At 37.8% G+C, this 12,299-nt stretch overlaps 1 pseudogene; it reads right to left on the reverse strand.

Annotated features, from left to right (window-relative positions):
• Positions 1 to 4,585: 4,585 nt before the first annotated feature.
• Positions 4,586 to 4,679, reverse strand: LOC130025899 (uncharacterized; annotated as a pseudogene).
• Positions 4,680 to 12,299: the final 7,620 nt, after the last annotated feature.

Consider the following 12,299-nt stretch of genomic DNA (forward strand, 5'->3'; position numbering starts at 1 on the left):
AGAGCCCGGCAAGCTACTGAGGGTAACCCTCCCTCATGGCAAAGCCTGGCAAGCTACCTGTGAAGTATTCGACATGCCAAGAACAGTAACAACAAGTCTCACCATAGGGACGTTTCTGGTGCCTGGTCGAGCAAATCAGTGAACAATGGGAGGACAGTGCTACAGTGCTATGGTTAATTCAAACGTTGTTTATGTAAAATATGAAAGAATCAAATAAATATTCTATAAAGCTGATTACACCTATTAAATTAATATAACTTTAAATAGTGTTTAGAAATTAAGTTGACGAATTTTAAGGCTATCGAAAGATATTGACAATATATCAAGAAACACATGGATTTTTGAGGAGGAAGAACTCTTAGAAACTTGTGAAACAGTTGTAGGGTGGAATGGAATATATGTTCAAGCGAGAACAGTCATTTAACAAAACAAGCAACGAGAGACATAGAGAAAGGAAGCACGGTATTTCTTCAAGGGAGAACACAAGCTTGAGGAACAAGCCCACTCTGGTAGTTTAGGAATAAGAACTTGGATTGGTATGAACTTAACTTGTGCACTTTAGGGGAGAACCTGAGTGAAACTATTATAAGTACGTTCAGGATCATGATACACTGGAGTCTGCACTTGGAGTGAGGAGGGTAGAGAGTTCTTTGGGGAGACCGGATTATAGATAACAGTAATATTATAACACGAATGATAGTATCTTACCGTGGGATTCCAAAAAGTCTTTAAGAGTGGCGTCAGAAATGATAACATTCTTAGGTATTTGGGTTTCCTGTGGAAACAACGGGAAGCTGAGTTTATGCTCTGGATGCATCCACCTGAAACAAGGTCAACAAGTCATGAATGAAAAATTTCAAGTTAGATGGATCAAGGATTCTGATCCCAGTGGAAGGCTAGCTTTCGGGTGGACAATTTCTACTGATGGCCTGATGTAGGTTCTGATCCTGGGATAAGTAACAGAAAGGAGGTAGTGACCGGTATCCTCAGAAGTGAAGCCTCTGAGACAGAATTCGTTCATGCCAACCAATAGGTTATCAATGTTTGCTCATGGCTGCTTCCATTATAACGTTCAATGGTTTTGTGGTTTCAATTTACTGTGTCAATGTAAAGATGAAGTTTCCAAATGGAAGGTAAAAATCTGAGGCCCTCAAGATGATGAATCATAGGGAGGAGGGGAGCTGGAGCTATAGTACAGCAGGTAGGGCATTTGCCTTGCACACGGCATACCCAGGTTAGATTCCCAGCATCCTGTATGGTCCCCCAAGCACCGTGAGGAGTAATTCCTGAGTGCAGAGCCAGGAGTAACCACTGTGCATCGCCATGTGTGACCCAAAAACGCAAAGAATGATGATCTCGGATTGATCCTTAGTATTGCAAACGGCATTATTTTTTAATTTTTAATTTTTTTCTTTCTTTCTTGCTTGCTTGCTTGCTTTTTTGTTTTTTGGGTCGCACCTGGCTATGTATAGGGGTTATTTTTTATTTTTAAAAAAACTTATAATTTTTCCTTTTTACCTGTGGTTTAAAAGTGTATCTAAAATATTTTAGAGTAAATATATGTGAAGAAGAATAAAATTCACGGGAACTATTTAATGTTCTTAATGATACAGGAGTCAGAATTTTGAGGTTAATTGTATGGGTATTGCATAAATAATTTTTCCACATTATGTGGGCTGTCTTTCGATCATGGTCACCATTTTTTCTGAGTTGCAGAAACTTCTTAGTTTAATGTAGTCTCATTTGTTTATCTTCACTTCCTCTTCCTTGGTCAGTGGTGTTTCATTCTAGAAGTTTCCCTTAGCTTTAATGTCATGAAGGGATCTTCCCACATTTTTCTCCATATATCTTAAGAATTCAGGTATGATAGTGAGGTCTTTAAGACATTTGATCTGACTTTGTGCCTGGCACTATAAAGAGGTCTGAGTTCGTTTTTTTTGCATATTGCTGTCCAGTTTTCCCAGCACCAGTTGCTGAAGAGACTTCCTAGCTCAACTTCATATTTCTTGAGCCTTTAAGAAAGATTAGGTAATAATAATCTGAGGGCCAGCGTCAGGATATTTGACTATATTCCATTGATCTGAGACCTGTCTTTATCTGAATATCATGGTATTTTGATTACTAAAACTTTGTAGTAGGGTTTGAAGTTGGGGAAGGTGTTCCCTTCTTCTTTTTACCAAAGATTGCTTTAGCTCTTCATGGGAGTTTATGGTTTTGTATGACTTTAAGAGTGTTTAATCTATTTCTTTGAAAAATGTTATGGGTATCCTTATAGAAAGTGCATTAAATCTTTATAGAGCATTGGGGTGGATTGCCATATTGACAGTGTTAAACCTCTCAATCCATGAGCATGGGATGTGATTCCATTTCCTCATATACTCTCTTATTTCGTGAAGTAGTGTTTTGTAGGTTTTTTTTTTTTTTGGTATAGTTCCTTAACCTTTTTAGTTGATTCTATTATACTCTATTTTCTGAGGTATTATTGTGAATGGGATTGTTTTTCTCTATCTCTTTTTTCTCTTTCATTATTAATATATGGGAAAGCCATGGCGTACCAGATATTGATTTTGTAATATGCTACTTTACTAAACAAATCTATTGTTCCCAGGAGCTTTTTTGGAGATTCTTTGGGATTTTATAAGTATAGTATCATGTCATCTACAAATAGTAAAAGCTTGAGTTCTTCCTTTTTTATCTGGATGCCCTTGATATCTTTTTTTTTTTTTACCGAAATCATATGGCAAGTACTTTAATTACTATGTTGAATAGGAGTGGTGAGAGTGGGTAACTTGTTTTGTGCCTGATTGTATTCTGGGATTCTTGTTCATTGATTTCTGCTCCAAGTCTTTGGTTTTTCCCCCTTGAGAATAATGTTTGCTGTGGGTTTGTGGTAATTTGCTTTGACTTGATTGAGGAAAGTACTTTCAACTCCAATTTTGTTGAGAGTTTTTCATCATGAATGGGTGCTGGATCTTATCAAATGTTTTATCTACATCTATTGATATGATCATATGACTTTTATCTTTATTTTATTGAGATGGTGTATTCTGTTGATTGACTAGAGAATGTTAAGCCATCCTTGCATCCCCAAGCTAAACCTATTTGGTCATAGTGTGTGATCTTTTGTTGAGTTTCTGGATTCTCTTTGCTGGTATTTTCTTGAAAATCTTTGTATGTGTATTCATCAAGGAAATAGGTCTGTAATTTTCTTTTTTTGTGGTGTCTCTGTCGATTTGAGTATTAGGGTGATCTTTTTCACATAGAAACTATTTGGGAGTATTTCTGTTTCTTCAATTCCTGGAAAATCTTAAAAATGTTGGAAGCAGTTCCTCTTTAAAGGTTTGAAATAGTTCACTATTGAATCCAACTGGGCCCTGGATTCTGTTTGCAGGGATACTTTTGACCATCATTTCAATTTCTTGTTAGTGATAGGTTCAAGTATTCCAAATCTTCTTGGTTCAGCCTTGGGAGGTAATTGGAATCCAATAATTTATCAATTTATTCAAAATTCTCTCATTTCCTGCTGCAAAGAATCTCAATATAATCTCTGATGATCCTATGTATTTCTGTAGTTTCTATTAGGATAACCCCCTTTGCATTTCTGATTTGATTTATTAGAATTATTTCTCTTTGTTTTTTTGAGAGGCTTCTCATGGTTTATTGGTCTTATTTATTTTCTCAAAGAACCAGCTTTTGCTTTTATTGGTCTTTTGGATTGTATTTTGGGATTCTAGCTCATTGATGTCTGGTAAAAGTTTTATTATTTCCTTCCTCCAGCCTATTTTGGACTACTTTTGTTGATCATTTTCCAAAATCTTGAGCTCTAATTTATTCATGTAGGCCCTTTCTTTCTTCCTAATGAATTCTGGCAGATCTATAATCTTTCCTCTTAACACTGCTTTTGCTGTGTCCCACAAGTTATGGTAGCTCGTGTCCTCATTCTCATTTGTTTCTGGAAACTTTTTATTTCCTCTTTGATTTCTTCTCTAAGCCAATGGTTGTTCATTACTCCCCTTAAAGAAAATATTTCCTTGCTGAGCTTCAGTCTGTTTGATCTATGGAGAAGTAACAAAGAAGTGTTGAAATCTCCTTCTAGTATTGTCTTGCTATCAATGTTTTTCTATAAGTCAATTAGAAGTTGTTTTTAAGTATTTTGCTGGCCTGTCATTAGGATCATATACATTGAGGAGGGTGAGTTCTTTCTGATGTACATATCACATGATCATTAAGAAATGACCTTCACTGTCTCTGATAATCTTTAGCCTGAAGTCCATGTGGTCTGATACTAGTATGGCCACTCCAGCTTTGTGGAGGTGATATTTTCTTGAAAACTTGTTTCCCAGACTTTTACTTTTAGCCCATGGGTGCTTTGATTGTTCAGATGTGTTTCTTGCAGGCAGCAGAATGAATGTTGGTTTCAGTTTTCTAATTCATCTTCCCATTCTGTGCCTCTGAATTGGCACATTTAGTCCATTGACATTGAGAGAGATTGTTTTGGTGTGAATTTGTGCTCTCTTTATGTAGAATTTTTGTACTTGTGGGGATTGTCTTAGCTTAAAGTAGACCTGTTCATTCTTCTTGCAACAAAAATATGGAATGCTTTACAAGTTTGCATATCATCTCTTTGCAAGGACTATGCTCATCATTTTATCATTTCAATTTTAGTATATGTGTTAAACTTAGTAGGAGTAAATTTTTCCATATTTTTCTCTTCTTATTACTTTGAGTGTTGTCCTTCCTCACTCCTATGGCAGACAATGATTCCTAATCAAGGAATGTATTTCAAAGCAGCATGAATAAATAGATTTAGAAATTTAATGTCCCAGAAAGAAAAATACAGTTTTTACCATATTATCTTTTACCATACCCTAGGCATCAGTTTTACAAAATAATTCTTTTGGAAGATGGTATATGAGTTTGTTTAATGTTGTTCCCTGAAACCTTAATTAAGACCATTAAACTAGAGCCTTTTGCTGTTCTCGCCTCAGTCCCGTGTACTTCTCCAGGAAAAGGTGGATGGTGTTTTCTGCACTTTGACCACCTTGAAAGTATGTAGGATTTTTCTCCTGAACGATGACGTGAGAAGCATATTGATGATTTCATTCCACCTTATTACAAGTTCAACTTGAACGGAAGGTGAGAGTCATGTGGCTCCTATAAAGGACAGAACAAAGGGTCTCAGTGAAGTTTAATGGCCAACTCACATTAACAACATAGATGACTCATAGTAACCTGTGTGCATCTTTGTGTATAGTGAGTTTCATATCTACTGATAGTGATTCTCAGTCATGACACATGGGCAAAACGGATCTGTAATTAAAAATCTAGTTCTCTGAGCAGAGTGGGGTCTCTGACGTGATTGAACAAGTTTGTAGTAATTTATTACTAAGCACATAAGTATTTTCAATGATGCGTACTTTTCGATCTAAAATTAATTCCAAATCCTGCAAGCAAACAGCTCCCTCACAAAAGCTGGGATGGCCATACTAATATCCGACAACATTAATTTCAGGCTGAAAAAGATTAGAAGGGACAGCGAGGGCCACTTTCCTTCATCAAGGTATACATTCCACATGAAGAAATCATACTCTTAAATGTATATGTACCTAATTAAGGAACAGCTAGATACTTAAAACAATTGCTAACAGATTTTAAAGAGGACAGTGCTAGCAACACCATAGTAGATGAAGACTTCAACATCGCCTTATCACCTCTGGATAGATCAACAAGAACAAAACTCAGCAAGGAAACATTGGCTTTGAATGAAGAAATAGAAGAGATAGGACTTAAGACCTATACAGGGCTTTACACGCCCCAAAGAAAGAATACACATTCTTCTCCAGTGCGCATGGAACATTTTCCAAAATAGACTATGTGCTAGGCCACAAAACATACCTCAATAGAATCAGGAAGATAGAAAGAGTATCAACAATCTTTTCAGACCATGATGCACTGAGGATAGATGTGAATCACACACAGACACGGACAACCAAATCAAACACCTGGAAACTAAAGAAGTCACTGCTGAACAATGTGTGGGTCAGGAAGGACGTCAAGGAAGAAATCAAATGATACCTGGAAACAAATGAGAACAAAGACACGAACTACCAGAGTTTTGGGGATGCAGCTAAACCCCTATTAAGGGGAAAATTCATAGCTCTGCAAGCATATCTAAGGACGGAAGAAAAGATGCACATAAGCAACTTATTTCACAGCTCAAGTTCTTATAAAAGGATCAAGAAAAGGATCCTACATTGGGCAGAAGGAAAAATATCTAAAACTTAGAGCAGAAATCAACGACATGGAAACCTAAGAAACAATCCGAAAGATCAAAGAAACCAAGAGCTGGTTCTTTGAGAAAATAAACAAGGTAGATAAACCACTAGCAACACTCACAAAGAAACAGAGAGAGAAAACACTAATAAACCGAATCAGAAATAAAAATAGAGATATCACAATGGAATCCAAAGAAATTCAAAGGATCATCAGATACTATATTGAAAGTCTGTATGCCAAGAAAAAAGAGTAGTTAGAAGAAATGGATAACTTCCTGGATTACTAAAATCTCCCAAAGATGAGTCAAGAAGATATAAAATACCTGAATAGACCTAGTCACATAAATGAAATTGAAACTTTAATCAAAATTCTTCCCAAAAACAAAAGCCCAGGTCCAGATGGAATCACTACCGAATTTTTCCAAACATTTAAAGAGGATCTACTGCCCGTCTTTCTCAAACTTTTCCAGGAAATTGAAAAAACAGAAACTCTCCCAAACAGTTTCTATGAAGCCCATCTCTCTCTAATACCAAATGGAAACAAAGACACCATGAGAGAAAAAAACTACAGGCCGATATCACTGATTAACCCGGATGAGAAGATTCTGAACAAAATACTAGCAAATAGAATTCAACAACTCATCAAAAAGATCATACACCATGACCAAGTGGGATTCATCCCGGGCGATGCAAGGATGGTTTAACATTCGGAAATCAATCAACATAATCCATCATATCAACAAAAGAAAAGATAAAAATCATATGATCATATCAATAGATGTAGAGAAAGCAATTGACAAGATCCAGCATCCGTTTATTATGAAAACCCTCGCCAAATTGGGGATAGAGGGGACTTACCCCAATATAGTAAAAGCCAGCTACCACAAGCATACAGCAAGCATCATCCTCAAAGGGGAAAATCTGAGAGCATTCCGCCTAAGATCAGGAACGAGATAAGGATTCCGACTCTTTCAACTGGTGTTGAACATAGTACTGGAAATACTAGCAATAGCAATTAGGCAAGCAAAAGAGATTAAGGCCATCCAAATAGTTAAGGAAGAAATCAAGCTCTCACTATTCGCAAATGATATGATACTATACTTAAAGAACCATAAAACCTCTACCAAGAAACTCCTAGAAATAATACACTCGAGAGTAAAGTTAAAGGTATAAAATAAATACCAAAAAATCCATGGCTTTACTATACACAAATAGTGAGAGAGAAGAAAATGACAAGATGAAAACAATCCCATTCACAATTGTGTGCCAGAAAATCAACTACCTAGGAATTAATTTAACTAAGCAAGTAAAGGAACTGTACAAAGAAAAGTACAAAACGCTGCTTCTTGAAATAAAAGAGGACGCAAGGAAATGGAAAAATATCCCCTGTTCATGGATCTGGAGAATTAATATTGTCAAAATGACAATACATCCAATAGCACTGTAGAAATTCAATGTGATCCCTATTAGGATACGCATGACATTCTTCAAAGAATTGGAGCAAACACTCCTGAAATTTATATGGAACAATAAACCCCCATGATGAGCTAAAGCAATTCTTGGGAAAAAGAAAATGGGAGGAATTAACCTCCTGAACCGCAAACTTTACTAAAAGTAGTAATAATTAAAACAGCATGATACTTGCTACATGCATAGCATACTTTTTCTAAGATTTTTTGATTTTTCTAGGATATATTGATCATCTTTTTTTAAATTTTTTTATTAGTGAAACACCATGAGGTACAGTTGTAGATTTACAATTTTTTGTGCTTGGGTTTGATTATACAATGATCAGATACCCATCCCTCCACCAGTGCCCAATTTCCACCACCATGGATAATATCCCCCCAACCACCATACGCCCATACCCCCTGCCTCTGTGGCAGGGCAATCCCCTGTGTTCTCTCTCTCCTTTTGGGTGTTGTGGTCTGCAAAAGAGGCATTGAGTGGCAAACATGTTCAGTCCATAGTCCACTTTCGACACGCATCTCCACTCTTGGGAGGATCCTCCAAACACCCTTTATTTGCTGTTCCCTTCTCTATCTGAGCTGCCCTTTCCTCTAGAATGCCCGACTGGCCACTAAGCTATGGAGTAATCCTCCTGGTGCTGATCTCAGCTATTCATGGCTATTAATCTCATATTTTGTTACTTTATATCCCCCAGATGAATGCAATCTTTCTATGTCTATCCCTCTCTTTCTGACTCATTTCGCTTAGCATGATACTTTCCATGTTGTACCACTTGTATGTAAATTTCATGACTTCATCTTTTCTAAGAGCTACATAGTACTCCAATGTGTAGATGTACCAAAGTTTCTTGAACCAGTCATCTGTTCTTGGGCATTCAGATTTCTTCCAGTTTCTGGCTATTGTATAGAGTGGTGCAATGAACAAACACGTGCAGATATCATTTCGACTATACATTTTTGCCTCTCTGGGATATATTCCCAGGAGTGGTATTGCTGGGTCAAATGGGAGCTCAATTTCTAATTTTTTGAGAATCGTCCATACTGTTTTCCAGAAGGGCTGAACCAGTCGACATTCCCACTAACAGTGAAGGAGAGTCCCTTTCTCGCCACATCGGCGCCAGCATCAGTTGCTTTTGTTCTTTTGAATGTGGGCCAGTCTCTGAGGTGTGAGATGGTATCTCATTGTGGTTTTGATCTGCATCTCCCTGATGATTAATGATGTAGAGCATTTTCTCATGTGCTTTTTTGCCATTCGGATTTCTTCTTTGAGAAAGTTTCTGTTCATTTCATTGCCCCATTTTAGGATGGGGTTGGATGTTTTCTTCTTGTGGAGTTTAACCAGTATTTTGTATATCCTGGATATCAACCCCTTGTCAGATGTGTATTCGGTGAATATACTTTCCCATTCTGTAGACTGTCTTTGTATTTTGGTCACTGTTTCTTTGGAGGTGCAGAAGCTTCTTAGTTTAAGATAGTCCCATTTATACATTTATCTATCTCTTTTTTCACTTGCTCAGACAGTGGCGTGGCATCTTTTCTTTCACTATTAAGATTTTATTTGATTTTTAACAACTGCAAACTTTTTGCATAGTAATAATTCCCTCAAATTTATGCACCTTTGTATTTTTTTGCAATTTTTTAACATGAACTATTACATTATATACTTATTGCTGGAGCTATAGCCCAGCGGTAGGGCATTTGCCCTGCAAGTGGCCGGCCCGGCCAATCTGGGTTAAATTGCTCTGTCCCTCTTAGAGAGCCCGACAAGCTAACGAGAGTATCTCGCCAGCATGGTGAAGCCTGGTAAGCTACCATGACGTATTCAATATGATTTTGCAAAGCCTTCATAGAACATTCCATGAATCTCGCAATCCTCCCAGGAAAAAGTTCTTTCCTCTGGAGCCTGATATTGCCAGAGAAGGCATTTAAGAGAATGAGGCTCTCAGGATATACTGAAAATATTCCTGCAAATACAGTAACAACAAGTCTCACAATGGAGATGTTACCGGGCCTGCTAGCGCTAATCGATGAACAACTGGAGGACAGTGCTATACTTCTACTTACTCTTATTAGGATTATATTTATATTATATGCCGGAAGTTATGTCTACTTTTTTTTCCCCTTTATTTTATTTTATTTTTTTTTACAGTTGTAAATTTACAATTTTTTGTGCTTTGGTTTCAATTATACAATGATCAGATACCCATCCCTCCACCAGAGCCCATTTTTCACCACCATGGATAATATCCCCCCCGACCCCCATACCCCCATGCCCCCTCCCTCTGTGGCAGGGCAATCCCCTGTGTTCTCTCTCTCCTTTTTGGTGTTGTGGTCTTCAAAAGAGGCATTGAGTGGCAAACATGTTCAGTTCATAGTCCACTTTCGACATGCATCTCCCCTCCTGGAAGGGTCCTCCAAAACCCCTTTATTTGGTGCTCTCTTCTCAGTCTGAGCTGCCCTTTCCTCTAGAATGCCCGACTGGCCATAAAGCTATGGAGTAATCCTCCTGGTGCTGATCTCAGCTATTCTTGGCTATTAATCTCATATTTTGTTACTTTATATCCCCCAGATGGATGCAATATTTCTATGTCTATCCCTCTCTTTCTGACTCATTTCGCTTAGCATGATACTTTCCATGTTGTACCACTTGTATGTAAATTTCATGACTGCATCTTTTCTAAGAGCTACATAGTACTCCATTGTGTAGATGTACCAAAGTTTCTTTAACCAGTTATCTGTTCTTGGGCATTCAGGTTTCTTCCAGTTTCTGGCTATTGTAAAGAGTGCTGCAATGAACAAACAAGTGCAGATATCACTTCGACTACACATTTTTGCCTCTCTGGGATATATTCCCAGGAGTGGTATTGCTGAGTCAAATGGGAGCTCAATTTCTAATTTTTTGAGAATCGTCCATACTGTTTTCCAGAAGGGCTGAACCAGTCGACATTCCCACCAACAGTGAAGGAGTGTCCCTTTCTCGCCACATCCGCGCCAGCATCAGTTGCTTTTGTTCTTTTGAATGTGGGCCAGTCTCTGAGGTGCGAGATGGTATCTCATTGTGGTTTTGATGTGCATTTCCCTGATGATTAATGATGTAGAGCATTTTCTCATGTGCTTTTTTGCCATTCGGATTTCTTCTTTGGGAAAGTTTCTGTTCATTTCATTGCCCCATTTTTTGATGGGGTTGGATGTTTTCTTCTTGTGGAGTTTAACCAATATTTTGTATATCCTGGATATCAACCCTTTGTCACATGTGTATTCGGCGAATATCCTTTCCCATTCTATAGACTGTCTTTGTATTTTGGTCACTATTTCTTTGGAGGTGCAGAAGCTTCTTAGTTTAAGATAGTCCCATTCATCTATCTCTGTTTTCACTTGCTCTGCCAGTGGCGTGGGATCTTTGAAGATACCATTAGCTTTAATGTCATGGAGGGTTTTGCCAACTTTGTCTTCAATGTACCTTATGGTTTCTGGTCTGATGTTTAGGTCTTTAATCCATTTTGCTCTTACTTTTTTACACGGTGTTAGGCAGAGTTCTGAGCCCATTTTTTTTCATGTAGTCGTCCAGTGATGCCAGCAAAATTTGTTAAAGAGGCTTTCCTTACTCCACTTCACATTACTTCCACCTTGATCAAAGATTAGATGATCATATGATTGAGGGGAGGTATCAGTGTATTCAACCCTGTTCCATTGGTCTGCAGTTCTGCCTTTGTTCCAGTACCATGCTGTTTTAATTATTACTGCTTTGTAGTACAGTTTGAAGTTCGGGAGCTTGATTCCTCCCATTTTCTTTTTCCCAAGAATTGCTTTAGCTATTCGTGGGGGCTTATTGTTCCATATAAATTTCAGGAGTGTTTGCTCCATTTCTTTGAAGAATGTCGTGGGTATCCTTATAGGGATTGCATTGAATTTATACAATGCTTTTGGTAGTATTGCCATTTTGACAATGTTAAGTCTCCCGACCCATGAGCAGGGGATATCTTTCCATTTCCTCATGTCCTCTTTTATTTCCTGAAGTAGCGTTTTGTAGTTTTCTTTGTACAGGTCCTTGGCTTCCTTAGTAAGATGATTCCTGGATACTTGATTTTCTGGGGAACAATTGTGAACAGGATTGTTTTTTGCATGTTGCTTTCTTCTCTCTCACTGTTTGCATATAGCAAAACCATGGACTTTTGTGTATTGATTTTATAGCCTGCAACTTTACTATACGAGTCTATTGTTTCTAGGAGTTTTTTGGTGGAGGTTATTGGGTTCTCTAAGTAGAGTATCATATCATCTGTGAATAGTGAGAGCTTGATTTCTTCCTTTCCTACCTGAATGCACTTAATACCTTTTTCTTGCCTAATCGCTATTGCAAGTACTTCCAGTACTATATTGAACAGCAGTGGAGAGAGTGGGCATCCTTGTCTCGTCCCTTATCTTAGAGGGAAGGCTCTCAGTTTTTCCCCATTGAGGATCATGCTTGCTGTAGGCTTGTGGTAGATGGCTTTAATTATGTTGAGGAAGGTCCCCTCTATACCCATTTTGGCTAGGGTTTTCATCATAAAGGGGTGCT

Source organism: Sorex fumeus, unplaced genomic scaffold, assembly GCF_029834395.1.
Source record: "Sorex fumeus unplaced genomic scaffold, SorFum_2.1 ptg000032l, whole genome shotgun sequence".
NCBI lineage: Eukaryota > Metazoa > Chordata > Mammalia > Eulipotyphla > Soricidae > Sorex > Sorex fumeus.